The sequence below is a fragment of the Mustela lutreola genome, chromosome 5 (assembly GCF_030435805.1).
Source record: "Mustela lutreola isolate mMusLut2 chromosome 5, mMusLut2.pri, whole genome shotgun sequence".
Classification (NCBI taxonomy): Eukaryota; Metazoa; Chordata; class Mammalia; order Carnivora; family Mustelidae; genus Mustela; species Mustela lutreola.
Window position 1 is genome coordinate 153,165,780 of NC_081294.1, and position 11,841 is coordinate 153,177,620.

General features: G+C 39.4%; 1 pseudogene; it reads left to right on the plus strand.

Annotated features, from left to right (window-relative positions):
• The first annotated feature begins 9,899 nt into the window (after positions 1-9,899).
• On the plus strand, positions 9,900-10,855 carry LOC131831206 (olfactory receptor 2V1-like; annotated as a pseudogene).
• The last annotated feature ends 986 nt before the right edge of the window (positions 10,856-11,841 follow it).

Consider the following 11,841-nt stretch of genomic DNA (forward strand, 5'->3'; position numbering starts at 1 on the left):
ACTCTCTGGCCATGAGATGTAGTGTTGGGCAGGTGTTTCTGCTGGTGTGCTGGGAGAAGGGCCTACTGTGTGGGGCCTGAGGCAAGTGTGACTGGAAAGGGCATTCTTGCTGGAGTGCAGGGATGTAGAGTTTGGTGTAAGTAAGTTATGCAGCCATTGTATTGCTGTATTTCTGGTGAGGGGTGGAGGAAGGAAATGGTGCCAATGAGCTCCTTTGTTCCCAAAGAGTCATCTCTGTGAAACTGTTTCTCAGGAACAGGCTCCAAAAACAGCAAATACTTCCCCCTGTGCACCCCCCAAGCATTCTTTTTTTTTTTTTTCATTTTTTTTCTCTTTTTTTTTCTTTCTTTTTCTTTTTTTAAATTTTTTATAAACATATATTTTTATCCCCAGGGGTACAGGTCTGTGAATCACCAGGTTTACACACTTCACAGCACTCACCATAGCACATACCCTCCCCAATGTCCATAATCCCACCCCCTTCTCCCAAACCCCCTCCCCCCAGCAACCCTCAGTTTGTTTATATCACCTCACACCAGTCAGAATGGCTAAAATCAACGAGTCAGGAAATGACAGATGCTGGCGAGGATGCGGAGAAAGGGGAACCCTCCTACACTGTTGGTGGGAATGCAAGCTGGTGCAGCCACTCTGGAAAACAGCATGGAGGTTCCTCAAAATGTTGAAAATAGAACTGCCCTATGACCCAGCAATTGCACTATTGGGTATTTACCCTAAAGATACAAACATAGTGATACCCCAAGCATTCTTAAGATTGCTGTTTCCATTCCATCTGTCTCTGGATTGTTTGCCTGCCTTATCTCCAGGAGTAGGGCTGTGCCCCTAGGGCTCTATACTATCTAAGTATGCCAACCTTTAAAATTCCAGTCTTCCAGCATGGTACTGGCATCAAAACAGACACATAGATCAGTGGAACAGAGTAGAAAGCCCAGATATGAACCCTCAACTCTACGGGCAAATAATCTTCAACAAAACAGGAAAAAATATATAGTGGAAAGAAGTCTCTTCAGTAAATGGTGCTGGGAAAATTGGACAGCTATACAGAAGAATTAAGCTTGACCATTCTCTTACACCGTACACAAAGATAAAATAAAAATGGATAAAAGACCTCAACGTGAGACAGGAATCCATCAGAATCCTAGAGGAGAACACAGACAGAAACCTCTTCGATATCAGCCACAGCAACTTCTTTCAAGACATGTCTCCAAAGGCAAAGGAAACAAAAGCAAAAATGAACTTCTGGGACTTCATCAAAATCAAAAGCTTCTGCACAGCAAAGGAAACAGTCAACAAAACAAAGAGGCAACCCACGGAATGGGAGAAGATATTTGCAAATGACAGTACAGACAAAAGGTTGATATCCAGGATCTATAAAGAACTTATCAAACTCAACACACACAAAACAGATATTCATATCAAAAAATGGGCAGAAGATATGAACAGACACTTCTCCAATGAAGACATACAAATGGCTATCAGATACATAAAAAAATGTTCATCATCACTAGCTATCAGGGAGATTCAAATTAAAACCTCATTGAGATACCACCTAACACCAGTTAGAATGGCCAAAATTAGCAAGACAGGAAACAACGTGTGTTGGAGAGGATGTGGAGAAAGGGGAACTCTCTTTACGCTGTTGGTGGGAATGCAAGTTGGTGCAGCCTCTTTGGAGAACAGTGTGGAGATTCCTCAAGAAATTAAAAATAGAGCTTCCCTAGGACCCTGCAATTACACTCCTGGGTATTTACCCCAAAGATACAGATGTTGTGAAAAGAAGGGCCATCTGTACCCCAATGTATATAGCAGCAATGGCCATGGTTGCCAAACTGTGAAAAGAACCAAGATGCCCTTCAACAGACGAATGGACAAAGAAGATGTGGTCCATATGCACTATGGAGTATTATGCCTCCATCAGAAAGAATAAATACCCACCTTTTGTATCAACATGGATGGGATTGGAAGAGATTATGCTGAGCAAAATAAGTCAAGCAGGGAGAGTCAATTATCATATGATTTCACTTATTTGTGGAGCATAACAAATAACATGGAGGACATGGGGAGATGGAGAGGAGAAGGGAGTTGGGGGAAATTGGAAGGGGAGGTGAACCATGAGAGACTATGGACTCTGAAAAACAACCTGAGGGTTTTGAAGGGGGTGGAGGGTGGGAGGTTGGGAGAACCAGGTGGAGGGTATTAAGGAGGACACGTATTGCATGGAGCACTGGGTGTGGTGCAAAAACAATGAGTTCTGTTAGGCTGAAAAGAAATTTTTAAAAATGCAAAAAAAATTTCCAGTCTTCAAGCCCTCTTGTTGCAAGAACTCATGACATTCACCCCCTGACATTTTCTAAGCCAATGGATTTAGAGAAACGTTTTCCTTGTGCATTCCCCTGTGTTCTTCTCTCTCACTTGCCCTTCTCTGTGACCATGGCTCCCTTCCCTCTGAGGCACCAATGATCCATTTCTTCCCTAAACTATGTCTCTGTACTTTCTACCTTCTTCAATGTGGCCTCATCTCTCCATCTTGGAATTTGTTCTGTCATAGACTTGATTTATGGGGTTTTAGAGCAATTTGATAATTATCTAGTTGTATTTGTGAGAGGAGGCAAACCTAGAGTCCTCCTAGTCCCCCACCATCTTCCTACTCACATATCCAGACTCCCCTCCTTTAGCTCTTTGAGAATATTTAGGTCAGTTTATTTAAATCTTTGTGTAGTAAATCTAATGTCTGTGCTATCTTAAGGACAGTTTCTCTTCATATCTTCTGTGATTGGATTATGTCCTTTATTTATTTTTATGCCTTGTAATTTTACAGAAAAGACTGAAAACATAGTGGGGTGCTTGGGTGGCTCAGTTTAGCATCTGACTCTTGATTTGATTTCACGATCTCAGAGTAGTAAGATCAAGCCCCATGTTGAGCTTTATGTTCAGTGCTGTGTTGGCTTGAGATTCTCTCTCCCTTTCCCTCTGCTCCTCTCCCCACTCTCTCTCTAAAATCAATAAATCAACATATCAATAAATAAAATATTAAAGACAAGAAAACTGGACATTTAGAATGTTATATTATGGTAACTTTATAAATCAGATTCTTCCCCAGCCTCATCATTTGTTTTGTTGCTTGCTAAAGGCTTCAGTTATTTGTTTGAGTTTGACTATTGTTGTAAAATGTGTATTTTTGTCTCTGCTTTCCAGCTTTATAGAGATGGGAGGACAGTGGCAATAGTAATTATAATTCTTAGAACTTATAACAGGGAGAACTCTTTAGATATTCCATTTAATTCTCACAACAAATATTTGTAGTGAGCATCACCATTCTCATTTTACACATGAGGAAACTTGGGTTCAGATTAGTCCCTAGCCCAAGGTCAGGTATACATAGGATTCCCACCCAGCTCTGTCTGACTTCGTGGTCAAGTGTCTGTGCTATGTTACTTTTCTTTGTGTGAATTTCTTAGTATGAGAAAAAGTGAAGTTGGTGGGAGCTGACAGGAGAGTGGGAGGAGGTAAGTGCCAGGGACAGATGAACTTTTTTTTAAAGATCTTATTTATTTATTTATTTATGACAGAGACAGAAATCACAAGTAGGCAGAGAGGCAGGAAGAGAGAGGAGGAAGCAGACTCCCTGCTGAGAAGAGAGCATGATGCGGGGCTCAATCCCAGGACCCTGGGATCATGACCTGGGCCAAAAGCAGAGGCTTTAACGCACTGAGCCACCCAGGCACCCCCAGATAAACTCTTGATCATAGTAGAGTGTTTGTTGAATCTTTGACCTCTTAGAGACTGCTTTGAATTTTAGTGGAATTGAGCTCTGAGATCAGAAGGGTCAGTGTGATCTTAGATGGTTGCATCCTCATTAGGCCAAGGTCCTGGGAGGAGGCAGAAAGATGCAGAGTGGTGATGGTCTGGAAGTCACTGGAGGCCCTTTGTTTACATACAGTATTTAGTGGAAATTCTCAAGGTGGGCCACAGAACAAAACAAAAACCAATGTTTCCCATTCCCTTTCAGAATAGAGGAAGAGACAATTCCTTTCAGGTTGACCCATAGAAACCCTCCTCAGTTTTCTTCTCCTCCTTCTCCTGGGAGAGTTTGTTGTTGTAGCTGAGATGAGCAGAGAAGTTTGCAGGCGCCTCCTTTCCCTGGGAATTTAATTGCCAGAGACTGGGGACAGAGTTGTGGCAGAGGAAGGGTCTCCAGGGATTTGTGAAAATAGAAGTAACTTTCCTTAGTCACAGCAGAGGAGGAGAACAATGGGTAACAGGGAGGAGTGAGACAATAAAATATCTCACAGATGTTGGTCCTGGACAAATGAGGGGCTTCATCCACAGGTAAGAGGTTCTTCTCTGAATCCCAGCAAGAGCTTCTCTTTCCTGGCCCAGTTCACTGGCACATTCACTTCTGTTTGGAGAAAATATATATGATCTCTCTGTGCTACAGCTGTTGTTTCTGGACTGCTTTTTCTCATCTCTTGAAGATTCTGCCAGGGTTTTAGCATGAGGTTTTGTGTGTGGTGTGTGTTCCTCCTTTCAAAACCCATTTTCTTCCCATTTTAAACAATCTTAATGCATTTCTTTAAAACCTTTCCACAGCCGTTATGGAAGGCATCAGGTATTTCTTTCCTGTAAAAGGGAAGTGTCCCAAGCACCTCAGTCAACTCCCATTTTCACAGGATACAAAAGATTCTGGAGGAGTTCTGACCACACAAGTTTTTTATTTATTTATCTATCTATCTATTTATTTATTTATTTATCTATCTATCTATTTATTTTTAAAACTTTGCTCCTATAAGAGAATGTTCTTCCTTATTCCATTTCAGTCCCATTTCCTTATAAGGGGATGGAGTTTCATTGGTTTTCCTGCACTGAGAGAGACCCATTGCAGACCCAACTGACTGATTAGGGCAGTGAAGTCTGTTTTCCAAGGACATAGGGCTCCAGACTCCTGATCTGCCCCCTCACTCTCTAGCACTTCCTGGTGTCATTGATTACATGGTTTCAGGTAAGGATTTTCCCTCTATCTGTCTGTTATCAAATGCTTAAAATGTTTGTTCACTCACAACTAGCTTTGCCATTCTCCTTTGCCACTACTATTTCTCTTGAGAGACAGACCTCTGTGTGGTTGAATTTTATTTCTGGAATATTGTTTTGCCTCTCAATTCTTTATTCTCTGTGTAGAACTAGAAATGACCTCAGGACTGTGTCAGCCAACCTGTCATGTTGCTGTTTGGGAAACCAAGACTGAGGAAAGGAAATGAATTTCTCAGGGTACCACAAGTTTAGGAAGAGTGGGCACTGTTTTGTTTTTTTCAGGTCTAGAGAAGTTGCGAAAGGCTTGGACCATCTGAAACTGGCCCCCTAGGTTATCATGAAAACTGTCTATCCCTGATGACATCTGGCTGTTATATTTTTTTAAATTTAAATTCAATTAGCTAGTTTATAGCACATCATTAGCTTCAGATGTAGTGTTCAATAATTTATCAATTTCACTTAACACCCAGTGCTCATCACATCACATACCCTGCTTAATGCCTCCTTAATGCTGCTAGATTTTGAATGAGAATGGTGAAGTCATCTCCTGCTGACCTACCACATGTGCCTATATTTCTAACTCTTGGGAAAAACTTTCTCCTTGCTGCTCCTCCACACGTTATGTATGTATTATTCCATGTGGATAGCTTCTCCCATACCCCTTCTTTTGAAGGACAATTAGGGCCCTGCTGTTATTTGGAAAAGCATGTTCTGGTGTATTTATTCCTTTTTCTTTCCACTCCACAGTTCTGTTTCTCTTTGAGAAAGTTTCCGCAGGTTTGACTTTTTCCTTTTCTCCTAAGGACTCCTTAACAAAATTCTCAAGACCAACTCTGCAGGAGTCTCTTATACATAGCTAGGGCTCTGGCAAGGCTCATCTGAGGTATGTAGAAAGACCTTCCTGCTCTAATATCTCCCCCATTTGCCCAACTGAAACTATCAGGTAAAGTTTTGTCAGGAGAAATTTCCATCTGAATTGGTAACAAGTTCTTAGATACACGGATTAGTGCCTTTTTTCATTTGCAAAGATTAGTTTATCTGATCTATTGCTTAAAAAACCTGGCAAATCAATAAATGCATCTGAGAGGAGTCAGAGTAAACAATATCCAGGTTTCCTTTCAACTTGAAAATTCTGATTTCCAAGACATGTACTTTTTAAAAATTTCCCACCTCATTTACATTCTTACCACATTTGTACAGAGCGTAAGTGTTGGAGTGTAGACTTCCTAATAGCTGTCACTTTGTATTGCATACTTACTATGTGCCAGGCACTAAAGTGGCCTTTACATGCATTGTCTTATTTTATCCTCATAGCCATTATAGATGATGCATCTAGGGCTCAGAATGGTTAAGAAACCTGCCAAGATCAGACAGCTGAGTGTCCATCACCTGTTTAGACCACTACAGTTGCTTTTTAATAGTTTCTTCCCTTCTCACATCTCCACATCTCTCCACAATCCTGTGAACAGTCTTAGAACTCCTCTTTCACTCAACAGTGGCAATGGCCACCATTTTTTGAGCCTTTTTTGGATGAACTATGCAAATGTCTGGTTTTTTTTTTTTTGAACACATGAACTCATTTAATTTTTATAACCACTCTAAAAGGCGATTATTTTCATGCTCATTTTGCATATGAGAGGAAAGCTTCAGTGAGCATTTGCCCAAAGATATTAATTGGCTGAATTCTGGTTCTTAACTATGACTCAGTGATGTATAAAGTACCAATTAGTTATTTAACCTTCCAGGAAACTATTTTTGTGTAAGGGATATAGTATGGACTTAATTATTTTTCAAAATATATGAGCAATTGTCCCTAACCACTTCTAGAATAGCCCTTATTTTTTCCCCACAGATTTTAAGTTCTATTATTATACCAGATTGTAAATTTTCTTACACATATAGCTCTGATTCTGGACTTATTCTGTTCTGTTGCTCAATTTGCTTATTCCTTCACCAATACCATTCTTTTTATATTTTGATAACTGATGAGGCAGTTTTATTTTTACCTTAACCTGTTGGACATTATCTTTTCAAAGTTATCTCAGCTATTTGTTCAGCAAATGTTTATCTGAGCACTTCCAAGATATTATGTGTGCACGTTGGTTCTCATTTTGTCAATTTCCATGACAAATACTCTTGAACATCATTTCAACATTATACTTATGCATTCATTTAAGTTTGTTATTCTCTCATATAGTGTAAAATTGAAGAGGCACAAAATCATGTACCTAAAACCTTTTTCTTCTATCCCAGATCCCTGCAATCTTATTTTAGAGTTCCTTCCTCTGATGCAAACAATGTTGCTAGTTACACGAGTTTCCAGGTTCACTAGTTCACTTACGTTTAATTTCAGAGATTTTTTATAGATATATAGATATATATAGACACACACATTTCTTTTTACATGTTTATATTTAAAATATAGTATTACATGATATATATCATATAAAATAATAGCATGATTATATAATTATAATATGTAACATAATTTATATCATCATATAAATATAATTAAGGCATATAATTATATAATATGTTATATAGCATGTTATATATTCAGTTATATTATATTTGCTCCCCTGTACTATACCTTTTTCACAGAACAATACAATTTGGAGAGAATTCTATATCAACACATAAAAAGCAACTTCATTCTGTTTCGTATTTGCATATTATTCCAAGGTTTATTCAGCCTTTCCTCTGTTGATAGATATTTAGGTCATTTGCAATTTTTCTACTACAACAAATCTGTACTAAACCACTTCACTATGTGTCATTTCACATATGTGCAAGTATTTTTGTACAATGAGTTTCTGTAAGTAGAACTGCTTACTCTAAAGGTATTTTTATTCTTTAAAAGCTCCATCTTTGGAATGCCCTTTTTTCTATAGAATTTCATTCTTGTTTCATGTTTATAATATCTTTCCTTATCTCATTCAACATTGAGTAGAAGAATTTTTAAAACTTTTTTTTTCTCTGAAGAGTCTCTTTTTTCATCTATTTTGCTTTGCTGAAGATGGAAACTTTTTCAGATGTCTGCTAACCCTCAATTGTCTGCTAATATTAAAATATAGGGTAACAAAAATCAAATTAGGTGATCTGAGTATGAATGACCAGGCTTTCATTTTATTATTATTTTTTAAACTTCCAAAGTCAGTATCTTTAAATGTTTCCTGGGCCACTCAAATTCTTGGATTAAGAAAGAGAGTCATTTATTTTCCAGTCTGAAGGGAACACATCTGGGTGCCAGGACATGCATTAGGACAAATTAGCAATTTGTGTTTGCCTTCTGTTCAAAAGGGTCCTTTGAGGTCTATGCTCGCAAGTATTATTATTTTTTTCCATTGGCCCTGTTCAATTTCTACTGACTTGTGTGTCAGTTTCAATGTTATCTTGTGGGTTTAACGGCCAGCTACCCCATTTTTGTCTGATATGGACTTTGTTTCTGATCACAATCTTGTTAGCACTCTTGGATGACTTCTGAGAGAATGACTCTGTTTTGCCATTTCCAAACTGAAGTGTCTTATTGAGATTTTAGTTGGGATCACATGGATTTTTTGGATTAGTTTTGGGGAGAGTTTGCATCCTTTTAGTGTTAAGCCTATCTATCCAAGAATATGCTTAGCTTTCTTTGGGCCCTCTTTTAGGTCTGCTAGTAATGTTTTATAATTTTTGACATAGGGGTTCTTTCCTAGGCACTTTGGAGTTTTTGTTGCAATTGTGAATATTATTTCTACTACTTTTATTAATTGGTTAGTAGTATTATGTGAGAATTGCTTATTTTTGAATGTTGATCCTATATATTTTGAATGTTGATCCTTGTTTTAAAAATTATGTTCCCATATTCTTTATAGAATATGTAAAATACAAAGAAACTGGGGGTGGGGAGAATCTTTAATCCCACTACTAGAAGAAACCACACTAATAATATCTTTGCACATTTTCTCCCAGAATTCCTAGTCTTAAGAAATTCTATAAAATGCTGAGTTTATATAACATATTTTTTGTTCAGAATCTATTAAAACTATTATAAATATCAAATTGAGTACATATTATTTTATCATGTAATTGGACCATAATTTGCTTAGCTTTTCCTTTGTCTTTGTCTTTGAGTTGCCCTTAGTTTCTCACTTACAAAGTTTCTTAGGAAATACTTTAAACTTTCATAGCTCAAAAGAAAGAAAATTAGTAAGCTTCTCTCTGTCTCAGTTTCCCCACTTATGAAATTGGGGTAATGATGCATGTTCCAGGGAAGTTATGAGGAGTATATCTGAGGATGTGGCAGAGTGTTTATCAAAATGCCTGGCGCATAAAAATTGCTCAAATGATTTCTAATTTACTAGGCATTACTTATGTTATCCCCTTTAATCTTTACTATTACCCTACAAGATGATATTGTTATCTTATGTTAAGATAAGGAAACTGAAGTTCAAAATATTTGAATAGGTGCCCAGTTTACACAGTTGGCTCATGTCTTTGCTGCTTTAGTAGTTTCCCCTGAAAAAACAAATTCTTGAGGGAGGCTGACCTAAAGATTTGTAGGACTAGTGAACAACCAAATTCCTAACAGAGGCAGAAACAGTGCCCACTTCAGCAGTAAATACTTCAATATTTGCTCCTCAGCTCTGTGAAGAAAGTCCTAGGAATTAAAACATCATCAACAACAGCCCGCATCTTCGTTAGAAATTCTTTATCTTAAAGAGAAACTTAAAGAGTTTATTCTAAACCAAATAGCATTTAAAGAGGACAACACATTGGACAAAATTTTGATGTCCTCAGTATGGTGGCACTAAACATACATCTCCTGTTTCCAGATCCCAACCCTTAGTCTGGCACACTCCTTTGCAGGAAAAATGGCCTTCATGGGAAACCAGACTCTCATCTCCCACTTCATCCTCCTGGGCCTTTTCACCCACTCCCCATTGCACCTCTTCCTCTTTTCTGTCATCATGGTCATGTTCTTGGTGGCCCTCTCTGGCAATGGACTCATGATCCTCCTCATCACCATCGACTCCCGTCTGCACAGCCCCATGTACTTCTTCCTCAGCTGGCTGTCACTCATGGACCTCATGCTCATTTCCACCATCGTGCCGCGGATGGCCACTGACTTCCTCCTGGGCTGTGGCTCCATCTCCTTCACAGGCTGTGGACTCCAGATCCTCTTCTTCCTCACCCTCCTGGGAGATGAATGCTTCCTGCTGGCCTTCATGGCCTATGACCGCTATGTGGCCATCAGCAACCCACTGAGGTACTCAGTGATCATGAGCCACCGTGTTTGCTGGCTCATGGTGGCAGGGTCCTGGCTCTTTGGCCTGGTGGATTGACTGATTCAGGCCATCTTCACTCTGACCTTCCCCTACTGTGGCTCCCAGGAGATAGATCACTTCTTCTGTGATGTCCCTGCCATACTGAAGTTGGCCTATGCTGACACCTCCTTCTATGAGACCATGATATATGTCTGTTGCATCCTAATGCTGCTCTTGCCCTTTGCTGTTATCTCTGCTTCCTACTTGCGGATCCTGGTAGCTGTGCTCCATATGCGTTCTGCTGAAGGTCGGCAGAAGGCCTTTGCCACCTGCTCTTCTCACATGGCAGTAGTTTCTCTCTTCTATGGGGCTGCCATGATCACCTACATGTGGCCTCAGGCCTACCACTCCTCCAAGAAGGACAAGGTGGTCTTAGCCTTCTATACAATGATCACCCCTATGGTTAATCCACTCATCTATAGCCTGAGGAACAAGGAAGTGTCTGGGCTCTCAAGAAACTCCTGGGGAGGTGTCCCTGTGGTGCAGGAGCAGTGCTAGGTTGACACTGGCACCTGTGGATGTAAGCTCTGGGTCATGGCTACCTGGATTAGACTTTTAAATTTTAACAATTGTTTTGAGTGTGTAGTGGTATCTCACTGTGGTTTAAATTGCATTCTCCCAAAGCTGTTTTCTAGTACTGTTGTGCACATTTTTAAAAAAAGATATTTGTTTTATTTATTTATTAAATTTAGAGCACAAATTGGGGGAGGGGCAGAGGGGAAGGGAGAGAGAGAATCCAAGTAGACTTTGCTAAGCACAGACCCCCAAATGGGCTCAATCTCACAACCCTGAGATTATGACCTGAGTTGAAATCAAGAGTTGGACACTTAACTGACTAAGCCTCAGGTGCCTCTATTTCTATATATATATATATATTTTTTTAAATTTATTTTTTATTTATTTTCAGCATAACAGTATTCATTGTTTTTGTACCACACCCAGTGCTCCATGCAATCTGTGCCCTCTCTAATACCCACCACCTGGTTCTCCCAACCTCCCACCCCCCACCACTTAAAACCCCTCAGATTGTTTTTCAGAGTCCATAGTCTCTCATAGTTCACCTCCCCTTCCAATTTCCCCCAATTCCCTTCTCCTAACTCCCCATAACCTAACCAAAGAGGTAAAGGATCTGTACTCGAGGAACTACAGAACACTCATGAAAGAAATTGAAGAAGACACAAAAATATGGAAGAGCATTCCATGCTCTTGGATCGGAAGAATAAACATTGTTAAAATGTCTATATTGCCTAGAGCAATATATTTTTTTAATGCCATTCTGATCAAAATTCCACCAGTATTCTTCAAAGAGCTGGACCAAATAATCCAAAAATTTGTATGGAATCAGAAGAGACCCCGAATCACTAAGGAAATGTTGAAAAACAGAAATACAACTGGGGGCATCACGTTACCTGATTTCAAGCTTTACTACAAAGCTGTGATCACCAAGACAGCATGGTACTGGCATAAAAACAGACACATGGAACAGTGG